Raw genomic sequence first — 11,750 nt, 5'->3', positions numbered from 1 at the left:
TGAACTGGTACATTGTATGTAAGAGGAGGCCGAGCGAACTGTGTGAGCTGGAAATTGTTGTCAGACGCTGGGGAAAACTAGGCATCTGCATTGTTACTGGGAGCAGGCCTGAGATCCTGTAGAGTTGAATGGAAATTGTTGCTGGGAGGTTGATGCCTCAGGACTGGTTCAGATCCACCCGGAGTGTCTAAGAACAGTGTTGTTGTCAAAAACCATAAATACATGGCATGTCCTATGTAGACATTCCAAGACAAAATGGATTTGGCCATTATCCATAACACCTTTCCTCATGTTTCTGTGTGAGGACAACACCCAGTTTCCAGACAATACCTCTGTTGTTATAATATATTACCCGCAGCACGACAAAACACCCATAAATAGGACAGCCGTGTCATGACAGATACAGCCCAAGGGCCATTTGTCAAACTGCCAGGTACCTGCAGTGCATACAGCTTGACATGTGATTAACAAACTGTCATGGTTGGTGTGTGATTTCCGTAATGCTGCGTCAGTTTAATCAGGGTCAACATCACAAGCTCGTTCTGCCTCTGGAGTGGTAGATTGGGGTATTTTCATTTCATTCAGTTAAAGTGTAGATGAAATAAAATGCTCCTGTTTTGATAAGATGTGTGCTGATGTCTGCACCTTCAAGTCATCCATGACACATTACCCTCTTATTTGACATGATTCCTGGATTTGATAAAGACTGTGATTGTGTAGGTTGAGTGCAGGTGTTGTTGTCTAAATGCACTCATGACAGCGTATCCACCTTTCTAACCTGGGGGTCAAGAGTCCTGTAAATCTGAGGGGCTTTGATGATTAAAACAGAGAAGCGGGAAAGTTTTTTTTATTTCTGGTATGTTCATTTTATCATGTTTCCCTCTGTGGTCTGTCAGTCCACCACTTTGGTCCAGAATGAAAGAACAGCTACTTGATGAATTGAATTTGCATACAATGTTGTTGAGACATTCATATTTTCCAGAGGATGAATCATAATGACCTCAGTGATACCCTGACTTTTCCTCCAACACCACCATTTGTGGGTTTGAGTTCAGTGTCTCAACACTTAAAAGTGTTAAGACAAGTCTTAAAAGAGTACATCTGAATGAATTATTATCACTTATAGTGATAACGTAACATTTCCTCTAGGGCCATCATCAAGTAAAATATTCAGTTTGTCCAAAACTTTAGGACAATAGACTTGACATGACATTCCCATCATCTGTACTTGTGTGTAGTGCGATTAACCAAATATTAGCATGCTAACACACTAAACTAAGATGGTGATGGTGGTTAACTTTACACCTGATTAGCATCAGCATGATAGCATGGTTGTATTAGCATTTATCTTAAATCAGTGCTGTGCAGGCTCACTCTTAGTCTTGTTTTCTCGTGAATTACTGGATAATTTAAACTCTTTGGGCTGAAAACTATTCAGATAAAACAAGGAAAACAAATAGCTCTTTGGCTGAAGTGGTCAAAATTGGTGGAAAGCCCGTGACAATGTGTTACAAGGAGACATTTTGTTCTGTTTAAAGGGGTCACACGCTAAATTATTCAGGTCTTAGACACTTTTTAGACAGCGAAATTGGAGTGTGGTTGGGATCAGTCTGTGGCTAAGATAGGGTGAAAGAGGTGAGAAAATGGTCTGCCTGTGAAGGTAAACTGAGCAAAGCTCATTTGGTTCATTCAATTTAATTCAGTCCAACTTTATTGTCATTATACTTACATACTTTATTTATACCTGCATACAACGAAACATAGTCTCGTCATTCCAAGATGTTGCAACCATCTAAAAATAAGAAGTATACAAAAATAACTGTAAAAGTTATGGTCAGAAGTGAATTGCATCTTATTGGTTAGAGATTTGATGTTGTGCAGACACACCAAGTGTGATTTATCTGCCTGTGCTATTTGTAAAGCACCATCTCATCAAAATAACCTGTCAGGTATCTTAATCTGAGATTAAAATGTCTAGTCTATTCCTGGACTACATTTACATCTCAGAGAAAAAGTCTTTTTTTGTTCTTCCTTGGGAATCCAAGCTACAGATAAATATCATCCCAGGAGAGACACATGAAAGGCCTTTCAGTGACAGATGATAATAAAAATGGATTTTGGCTTCCAGACATCAATCATATATCAAGGTAACCTTCAGTAAGACAGAGTAGAAAGGGTAGGGAGGTGCAGGAATCATATCGGTGTGGTTGATAGTTCCCACTCCTCTTGATCTTCCTTTGTGTTGCTGCAGCTCCTCCTTGTCTTGTTTATTCGTTGCTCTAAATTCTCATTTAGATATGAGCAGCAGTGCTTTTGTGTTTGTCAGTTTGTTGGTTTCATAAACAACAAGAATGGCAGGACACACCTGAAAGTGTGTGTCGCAATTCATATGAAATCACAGTTACAGTTAAGTAGAAAATGTCATATGGAAGAGATCAGAAAGCAAAGCCAGTGTGACTCATTAAGGGTGGCCAAAGGACAAATAGCTTTTACATGACTCCCTACCCATTATTGTGCTAAACTGCTAAATACACTCCCTTCTTTGTAAAGAGATAGAGAGAAATAGAAATACTGAGTTTACTTTAATGTTCGATGTGTAATGTTGGAGGACTAATGATTCATTTGTAACTTTTTCAGACCTCAAACCTCCATCCAACATTCCCCGACTCTCCATTTGTTGCCTGAAACTTTTGCTGCCCATGTGATGTTGGAAATGTCAGACAGATAGAGATGTGGTATTAGAGTTTTGACAGTCGGGATGTATTAAGAGGATCTGGAGCCTCAGTAAAGTATAGTACATCTAATGCTGCTGGGACAGGCGTGACACAGACTCATCTTTAAGTCCTTCTCTGTGGTCTCACATCCCAAAAAACATGGATAAACAAGAGAAACCAAATCTGTAGATTTAGTAAAAACACTGGTGGTGTTCAGAGTGCACAGTTATATCTATGTGCAATCATTGTATAGCCAACAAAAATCCACATAAACAGGCTCATAATGTTCGTTGCCGTTTCCACTCTGAGATAGTTGATTGTCACCATTATGGAAAGCCTGTCAATTGAACTGACAAAGGGAAGCGTGTCACTATGCACTTTTCTTCCCCAAAACAAACAAATACTGTTTCTGGTTCACGTAAACAAGCAGCTCCTCAGCCTCCTCCCGAGACCGGTTTGACGCCAGAAAAGCCACGCGTCTCTGCTGTCTCACACACACTCCCACACACACACACACACTCCCATATCAATGAGCCCTTTATCTGCTTCCTACAACCCGACCAGCTCGCTGTCAGACAAGACACATGCCTGTCAAACTCAGACATCTGGCATCTACAGATAAACCAGCTAAACCTGTTACGTTATGTCCTGGAAACACCCACACTAAACTGGGTTAATTATAGGAAATTAAAATGAATGACTTGCTGCTTGCATTTAATTATTATTGATTATACTGCAATATAAGCCAGGTTGAATAAACCACTCTAGGCTTTTGTTGTGGTTGCTTAAACAGCAGCCACTTTTCTCAGATTTTTCCTGATAGCAGCCAACAAAATCAATAAAGTGGCAGCTTTTTCAAAATAAGTGCGTTGAAAGATTCTTTGTGGGGTTGTGTGCACGCAAGAGCAGTGGAGGAAGTAACTGGAGAAGGGAATTAGAGTTCTAACCACCAGTGAGGACGCAGACACACCCAGGTGACACACCCAGGTGTCTGCGTCCTAGTGACACATTACCTGGATGATCAGCTTGATAACAGCAGTCAAACCCCATTCTCAGCCACACACACACACACACACACCTGAATGTCCCAAGTTTTTCTGAAATTTACTAAATGTAAATGTTTTGATAAAAATTCACACCTTATATAACAATCACATATATTTAAATAAACACAGACTGCTGCTCAAGTGTTCAGTACCTATGTCTGTACCTGACATAAATATCCTGGAGAAGCAGAGACAAAACGTCTGATCTTTGACCCTTTTAACTTATTAACTAATATTGACAGTATGTAAACGTCCTCCAACCTGGCGCGCTGTCGTCTTTGCCTTTGATGTTTCAAACTGGACTGAGAGAAGAGAGCACTCGTTTTACACAAAGCCCCAGGGAGCTGTGCAGCATGTTATGGTTGTATGTTAAACATGTGTGCTTCAGTAATTAGTGTGTGTGTGTGTGTGTGTGTGTGTGTGTGTGTGTGTGTGTGTGTGTGTGTGTGTGTGTGTGTGTGTGTGTGTGTCTTCCCAAAGGGATCTCACACCCTGACACATTTCATTCTCACACCTATAGCGCCACCTAGTGATCATCTCTCACTCCAATAATTTCAAGTGTACTGCTGCTATTTACCACTGGAGGTCACTCACATTCCGCTTATGGAAAATCCTCATGTCACTTTATTCCACCTCTCCCAGTATGAACTCTCAAATCACCAACAAATATACTAGAATATATGCTTAAAGTTGCAATATAATGTTCCCTATTAATTCAGCACATCTATCCACCTGCCTTTACATATTTAAACATATTTTCCATGTTGGCAAGACACACAAACCACATCATATAGCATGTGTGTATTAGTCTTAACTGAGTGTTTTGAATCCAGTGGCCTGCAAAACTTTCATTGCTGGCCTGGCTGGATGACATCTTGGCTGAAGGAGCAGGATTACACCTCTCCATATCTTTAATGCAGGATGGACTGAGGCACAGACCAGGGCCGAACAGCCTCAGTAAGTGATGAAAGTCTTTGTTTAAACCTGAATAGAGAACTAAACGTTTGTGTTTTTCTACTTGAAGACAATTGAGATAGTGTCAGATAAGCCTGAGTTGATTTCCTTTGATTGTGTGACTCTCTCATTGTACTGCCCTATTAGATAAATATGACCCCGTTTGGCAAAACAAAACTAGCTGGAGGGTTGGCATAGTGAGTAGGAGACAGACCTTTACTCAGAAAACCTGGCATCAGTCCTTCATGTCAGCGAGCATCCAACCTGATGAATGCGTCACTGAACAACAGCGAGGCTGAACTCCCGCCAGCTCCAGAGGCACCGTTCCATAGCTTAACTTGACCTCTGAGCTTCCTGTGCAAAAAGAAAATTCTCCGGAGGGAATGCAAACATTAAACTCTACATCAACATGAAACATATCACTGAAAACTCTCTAAAATGTTTTACTGAGACAAAGAAGTGTTGTATTTGGGTTTTGAAAAGATTTCAGACACACACCAGTCACAGTTTCACACTTTTTCCTCAATGAATAAAGCACTGCAAAATTAGAACAAGTATACGCCATAATGAAATTTACAGCCAAATACTGTTTGCCACTTTACAACAACAACACCGAACATCAGCCACCGTGGCCACAAGTGACAATTGAAGGATAATAGTTAATACTAAAACACACTGAACCAGTAGCAGCAGTAGTGGAAGAAGCAGCATAGGCTGTATAAAAGCTGTGGGCATAGTCATCGTGATGTCACCCATTGGTTTGTAGAGTACCGTTTTGAAGCCTTGAGTTTGGCATTTTGGCCCCCTCCATCTTGTTTTTTTGGAAACAGAGGTGACCATATTTGAACAAGAGGGTGTAGCTAGCAATCTTGGTTAGTAAGGTGCTTCCACAATTCACATTAACTGTTATATTAATTGAGAATAACAGGCTTTAAGCAGTATTCAATAACAATTGAACTTATAATGTAAAACTTTCCACCTCTCTCTGTTGCTCGTATCACTCCGCTAAGCCTCTCCCACCAAACCCAGAACAAGTAGCCGGTTGCCCTTCGAAACCTTATCCCACAATGGCAAGAGTCACGCCAAGACCCTGGTCCCTCTTGCTTTAGAAGATGCCCTTCCAACGCTTAGTGGCCCAGGGCACAGTGCACCACTCTTCACCATGAGAGGGTAGTGCACCACTGTCCCCCCTGAAAAGATATTCCCCACTGTTTGTCATCATGCCTCTGCCACTTGCTCTGACTGGTTGTTTTGACCCGGGAGTGGTGGATTCTTGCAAATGGCATTAGGAGCACTAGGAGGAGCCAGAAGAGCATGATTATTTTTTTTACTGATTATCTGTCTAGTGTACTACTGTCAGGATAAAGTGATAGTTTTAGCAAATATGACAAAAATGTTACTTTAAAAAATTCCCTACTTCTGCTTGAAAACAAAATGTACTTACCAGAACAAAATGAACAGTAGACTTACGTGTGTGTCAATCTGTCAATCAATTGCTGAACAAGACATTTTTAGATGACCAAAATGTTACTATTGGAGTGCTGTCATATACGTTTTTTCAACAGTGCTTAAATGTAGCCTCCACAGATTGTGGATTCCCTCTATCCTGATTGACAGGTTGCCGTGGTAGCAACTTGTCAATCACAAAGTAGCCATGTCCGAAAGCGTACCATGCTTTATTGTCTATCTTACTCTAAATGGGACCATCATTTACTAAATGAACATCATGCTATATTGAAGAAGACTTGCAACTAGAGATTGAGACCATCAGGAAAGTGTGAGAGGTAGGGTCATTTTCCCTACTTCTACAGTCAGACTTTTTACAACCAATGGAGTCACCCCCTGCTGGTTAGTAGAAAGAATACAGGTTTTAGGCACTTCTGCATTGGCTTCACTTTTCAGACACCGAGGTTACCACTTGAGAAGCTCTCAAATTCTTTACCTAAAATACTCAAGTAAGCAACTATTCAAAACATTACTTAGGTAAAAGTACAGTGTACAAGTACCTTCTGTGGATTTAGGCAGCCTCAGTTGCTTCTCTCTCAATGATGTTAAGATCAGGGCTCTGTGGTGGCCATACCATCACTTCAGACGTTTTTCTTTATGCTGAAGATTCTTAGCTCTTTATAACTTTTACAGTATGCTTTAGGTCGTTGTCATGCTGCAGAATAAATTCTGGGCCAATCAGATGCCTTCGTGATCGGATTGCATGATGAATGAGTATCTGCCAGTTCTTCTAATCATTGAGGAGACCATTAATTCTGACCAAATCTCCAAATCCGTTTGCAGAAATGCAGCCCCAGCCTTGCAAGGAACCTCCAGCATGCTTCACTCATTCTTGTACCACTCTCCAGCCCTTTGGTGAACAAACTGCCTTCTGCTACTGCCAAATATTTAAAATTTTGACTCATCAGTCCCTCAATTTTTCTGCACTCCACTTCCTGTGTTTTCGTGCATAGTCTCACACGAGGACTACTTCTGAGCAGACTTCTCTGGACAGTAGACAGCTCTGAGCTGATGGCACTGCTGGACATCTTCTGACTGTGAAGGGAAGTAAGCATGATGTGTCTTTCATATGCTGCAGTAAGTTTCTGTGTACAGTTTTCAGTACTACCCATTTCTTTGTGCTTCTTCACAACAGCTTGGACAGTAATAATAATAATGATAATAATAATAATAATAATAATAATCATCCTTATTTGTAGAGCACTTTTCAAAAACAAGTTACAAAGTGCTTTAACAAGTGTAAAGACAATAATACCCAAGAGACAATAATACAAAAACAATACAAGATAAAAGACTAAAATACAGATAAATATAAAATTAGTAAAATAGAATAAAATAAAAGGGATAAAATAAAGTCAAATAAGATCGGGAAAGGCTCTCCTATAAAAGTATGTTTTAAGAAGGGACTTAAGAGTTCACTGACTCAGCTGAACTGATTTCCTCGGGCAGGCTGTTCCAGAGCCTCGGGGCCCTGACAGCAAACGCTCTGTCCCCTTTAGTTTTCAGTCGAGACTCTGGAACAGACAACAGACCTCTGCCCGAGGATCTCAAGGTACGTGCTGGTGTGTATGGGACTAAAAGTTCAGAAATATAACAAGGTGAGAGGCCATGAAGAGCTTTAAAAGTGATCAATAGAATTTTAAAGTCAATTCTAAAACATACTGGGAGCCAGTGTACATCTGGAAACCTCTGTCGCTGATGAACTACCTTGTGTCTTGTTACTGTACTCAGACTTGCCATGGTGTAGGACTTTTGACAGTAAACTGTCTCCAGAAACCTCATCTTCTTAGCTGAGTTTCGCTGTTCCTCACCCAGTTGTATTCCTCCTCCACAGCTGTTTCAGTTTCAGTAAATGATTGTGTTTAAACCTACAAATTGAGTTGGTAATCATTAACACCTGTTTGGTATAATTGTTTAATCATACACCTGACAATTGGCCTACAAAATTCCTGACTTTGTGCAAGTGTACCTAGAAGAATTGATGCTGTTTTGAAGGCAAAGGGTGGTCACACCAAATAATGATTTGATTTAGATTTTTCCTTTTGTTGACTCACAAAAATAATGTATAATGTTATCTGATAAACATTAACATGTCTATTTTTGAAAGCATTTGTTTTTTCCACACCAGCCTAAAGCTTTTCCACAGGATCTATCTATCTATTTAAATAAACTACATATAGCCCCTTTACATTTGTTGTCATTTAGCTGATGCTTTATTTATCAATAGTGACTTACAATTGCTATATATGTGAGAGGTCACACACCTCTGGAGCAACAAGGGGTTAAGTGTCCTGCTGAGTGACACATTGGTGGATGTGTCACAGTTGGAATTGAACCCAGATTCCCCACACCAAAGGGATGTGTCTTAGCCACTGCACCATCACCTCATAAGTAAGGTAAATTTACAAACTAACTCTCCACCACTGAGAAACATATGTTACAACAATATCTATAAAAATCATCAGCTAACATTAGCTGACATTAGCCACCATAAAAGCTATTGGTCAAACCAGACCAAGTAGGCTGTAGCAGTGAAGCCCCTGATAGTGTTTAATTGCCTTGAAATTTCACTTTCAATTTGCTAGAGGAAGAAAGTGTTAGTTCTTCTTAAAAAAAGTTACATTTTGTTTCTTTAATCGTGTTTGGTAGCTGCAAAAGCCCAGTCAGCATAAACAGTATGGCTGCAGAGGAAAATCATTTACTGAGAGAAGAAGACACTGTTAGTGAGGAAACAGTGTTGCAGATAAATTTGCAATATAGTTTAACCTCATTAGCGCATGACTCAGTGCGGTCCCACCTGGCTAACTGGAGGAGAAGTTAGATTGGTGGCTGGTTAACTGACCAGAAAGCTCTCTTGTTGAAAAGTGCATACCGTCTAGGCATAAATTCAATCTCGCAAGCAGAATTTCAGTTCTCTGTCAAATTGGTATGAGCGTAGCACAAATGAATAAGACTAGATACACACACAGCCATTGAATCTGTCATGAGGTCCCAGCTCTTGTTTCACTGAGTGTGAAACACAATCAACAGCAGGAAGGAAAGGCAATTTCAGGCTTCAGCGACGAGGACACTTGTCAGTATTTCAGTGTCATTCTTGTTTAGGGTGGATGGATAACTCAGACATAGTGTGTGCACTTGCACGTGTGTGCGTGCCTATGCATGTGAGGATGCATACATGTCTCATATCTGCTGACTCACACCATTTCCTACCTCCTTCAATCATTTTGTCCTGCCTTTTATTGGAACCATGTTGCCAGTGATACGTAATAATTCTGATGTTGCCTTACAGTGTCTTTATACGGTGGCCCTGAGAGCTGAACTCAACTTAAGAAATCACATTCAAATGGTCAAAGAAAAAAAACACCCAAATACAGAAATGAAAGAGTCTAAATGAAAAGCACTGAATATGTTTTAATTAAAAAACACAATGGATGTTTTGACTTGATGTGAATCTTTCGAACTGAATTGTTGAATTTGAGCCATTTCAATATACATATGAAAATTCGGTACTTTAACCATTAGTGATTTTTTTTAAACTGCAGAACTGGATATTGACTAAAATTTCAAAGAGGGGAATTCACAAAACATACAATCAGTTGGATGATTTTCAAAGTAAAACACAGTACTATAAATTCAGTTATATTTAGATTTCAAAATTAGTTACTGAGTTGCTGCTGTGATTGAGAAAACCTAAAAATGTGTTGTGGTGTGGGGACAGAGTGGACCCAAACGCAACACTCGGGAAGAACAGGCTTCATTGAAGGGGAAAAGGGGTTGAGGGAATGGAGATGAGGGAGAGACGGACGCCGGGGAAATAGGGGCACGGGGAACTGAGGAGACTGAGACAAGGGAGCCGGGGGCACTGGGGACCAAGGAAGCAAGGAGGCATGGGGAGGAGCCGGGAGGACACCGTGGAAGAGGTCAGAGGGGAGAGGGCAGGGTGGCGAGCCCAGCTGATGGAACAGAGGACAGAGGTGAGTGGACCTGGGAGAGGTGAGACAGACAGACAGGGTTAGACACTGTGGAGACAAAGCACAGGGAAACAGAAATGACGCAGAATACGTAAGAGCCTGAGTGATGAAGTGGCACCGGGCAAGGAGCAACGACGATCAAGCAGGGGTTGACTGGAGAACCGGGGTAGAAGTACTGTCAGAGATGATGCTGATTGCTGGCAGGTGTGGCAGGCAGAGGAGGAGGCTGACGAGGTGCAGGTGCGGGTCGTTGGCTGGGCTCAGGAACGGAGGGAGAGAGAGAGGGAGAGCACACAGGCAGGCAGGCCAAAACACAAGGGAAAACAGAATCCCAAGAAAGAAAGGAGAAATAGACAGGACACTCACCGTCAGCCGGGCTGCCACCACAACAAAATGCCCAGTATAATGGAAAGTTACAACATCTGCTGGTCCACGACAACTGAGTGAACTCAATCTGCTCAGGAAGACAGTGTAATATGGTCCTAAACCTCCAGAACAAGCGAGAAAGGGGACCTTAAGTTGAGATGGTTTTGTCAAATAATAGCTATAACCTAGACTTTGGTCCATGTACGACACTGTTGTGCTAACCTTCAGTGTTGAGGACACAGAGGACACAGAGAATTAGACTAAAATACAGTCTGTGACATACTGGTGTTACATCACACACAGACACCAGAGTACAGGCACAGATAATAATAATAATAATAATCCTTATTTGTAGAGCACTTTTCAAAAACAAGTTACAAAGTGCTTTAACAAGTGTAAAGAATAATACAAAGAAAACAACAACAAAAAACAACAACAAAAAACAACAACAACAAAAAAAACAATGACAGATGACATGGAGACAATGACAGATGACATGGAGATATCAGTTATAATACTCTGACTAATTGTGTGTGTGTGTGTGTGTGTGTGTGTGTGTGTGTGTGTGTGTGTGTGTGTGTGTGTGTGTGTTTGTTAGAGGTATGATAGGGTTAGAGGTAGTTTTAGGGTTAGGTTTGTAGTAGGTTTGTAGAGGTGTGTGTGAGCTTGTTTTACTATACTTGTGGGGTCTGACAGCTTTGTGGGGACCACCTTCGGGTGAGGGACCAAGATAGTGCCACAAGGCTTGTATGTGTGTGTGTGTGTGCGTGTGTGAGTGTGTGTGTGTGTGTGTGTGTGTGTGCGTGTGCGTTTGTGTGTGCATGTTTAACTGAGTTAGAGGATCCAGCTCCAATCCCAGATTAAAGCTCCTCTCTCTGTGTTTATCTCCCAGTGGACGATCTGAGAGGCAACAGAGGGGTTTGACCCAGTTAGACACACACACACACGCGCAACACAGCGGCGTAGCACCAACACAAAATGACACACGGACAAAAGCACACAAAACTGCAGCAAAACATAATGAAGAAATCTATGTTGTGGGTGTTGCTGCTTTGGTGATTGATTAATAGAAACAACAGTACCAGGTGTCCAGTCAGCAGGGAACAATTACTGACTTTGTGTACGTGTGTGTGTGTGTGTGTGTGTGTGTGTGTGTGTGTGTGTGTGTGTGTGTGTGTGTGTGTGTGTGTGTG

The sequence above is a fragment of the Micropterus dolomieu genome, linkage group LG15 (assembly GCF_021292245.1).
Source record: "Micropterus dolomieu isolate WLL.071019.BEF.003 ecotype Adirondacks linkage group LG15, ASM2129224v1, whole genome shotgun sequence".
Classification (NCBI taxonomy): Eukaryota; Metazoa; Chordata; class Actinopteri; order Centrarchiformes; family Centrarchidae; genus Micropterus; species Micropterus dolomieu.
Note: the sequence above shows the minus strand (reverse complement) of the source record.